The sequence below is a fragment of the Triticum dicoccoides genome, chromosome 2A, assembly GCF_002162155.2.
Source record: "Triticum dicoccoides isolate Atlit2015 ecotype Zavitan chromosome 2A, WEW_v2.0, whole genome shotgun sequence".
NCBI classification, from domain to species: domain Eukaryota; kingdom Viridiplantae; phylum Streptophyta; class Magnoliopsida; order Poales; family Poaceae; genus Triticum; species Triticum dicoccoides.
In genome coordinates, this window is record NC_041382.1 from 493,928,813 (window position 1) to 493,930,508 (window position 1,696).

The following is a 1,696-nucleotide window of genomic DNA, read 5'->3' on the forward strand; positions in this document are numbered from 1 at the left end:
CGTATCGGAAGTGGTTAAGGAGGAAATCACCCTCGATGACCACGACCGAATAGCTACACTACAGGTTAACATCAGAAGTGCTGTAGAGGTCTCACCCTCGGCACTTGATAGTAACCCAGCAGTGTCGAGCAACTAAGGGGAAAGTGATGTGCGGTGCCGGGGCCTGGTCTTCAATCCCGTTGATCGGGTCTTCAATGATGAAGCAGGGGCAACAAGGACAAGGTGCGGGTCACTGATGGATCACTAACCAGCCTATACTAAGCAGTTTAGGATAAGCAGGTAAGGTGCAATAACAGGTACAAAAGCAGGCTATGCATCAGAATAGGAGCATACAATAACAGTAGCAAAAATCTAATGCAAGCATGAGAGAAAGGAATGGGCGATATCGGGATGATCAAAGGGGGGGCTTGCCTGGTTGATCTGGCAAGGAGGGGTCGTTGTCGACGACGTAGTCGATCACCGGGGCATCAGCGGCCTCGGGGTCTACCGGAGAGAAGAGGGGGAAGAAACAGTAAATACATAGCAAACAGAGGTAACACTAAGCATGACATGACGATACGTAGCGCTAAGCGTGCTCTAACGCGGTCCTAGACGTTATAGGTGAAGGGGGAAATCAACCGGGAAGGTGTTCCCGGTTCCGGACCTGTGTCAGACAGATGACCGGAGGGGGAAAGTTCCATGTTCAGCATGCTAGGGGCATGTGACAGATGAACGGACCGCGTATTTAGATTCGTCTCGTCGTTCTGAGCAACTTTCATGTACAAAGTATTTTCATCCGAGCTACGGATTATTTGATATTAACTTTCAAAGATTTAAACAATTCCTGAAATTACTTTTAATTCAAAAAAAGAGGTTAAAAGCTAGGTGCACCCAGATCTGTGCACACAAAAGTGTACCAAAGGGATGACTTGTGGGTCCAGGGGGTCCCAGTTGACTAGTCAATGCTTGACTAGTCAACACGGGGTGGGGCCCCCTGTCGTTGTCTGCCTATTTGACTAACAGGATTAGTTTAAACTAATTAAGTAGTTAACAGGTTAATTAACATGATTAATTAGGTTAATCAATTAATTAATTTAATTACTATTATTTATTTATTTTTACAAATACATTTTTCGTTTCGTTTAACTTTCTCAAAGTTTTGGGGGCAGGCCCCAGGGGGCGCGGGCGCGGGCACCGGGCGTCGGACGCCGGAGTGCATGGCGTGGCGGAGTGGCGCTGGGCACGGACGAGGGCGGTTGGCCGGATAGGGGCTGCGGGGCGTGGGCGGACGGCGAGCAACGGCGCGGTCAGCGCATGCGGTGAGCACGGCCACCGGGCACGTGCGGGACGGTGACCACAGGTAGGACGACGCCTGGGCGCGACGAGCGCGATAGGGGGCGCGTGCGGGGACGGTACAGTGCGCGGCGACGGGAGGAAAAGGGGAGGCGGAGGCCGTGGGCCTCACCAGCGATGGAGAGAAGCGGGGGCGGCGAGGCTTGGGGTCGGCCGGCGATGGAGAGGCGGGGACGGGGCAGTCCGGCGCGAGGGTGAGCAGGCGACGGCGAACGGCGTCGAGCGACGGGGGCACCGGCTGCCGTCGGGGCAGACGCGAGGGTCGTCGTGGCGGTGGTCGGGGAGGCATGGTCAGGGGCGACGTGGGTCGCCCGGATCCAGCAGAGAGAGGGGGGAGGAGTGGAGGAAGGAAAGGCATCCGGCG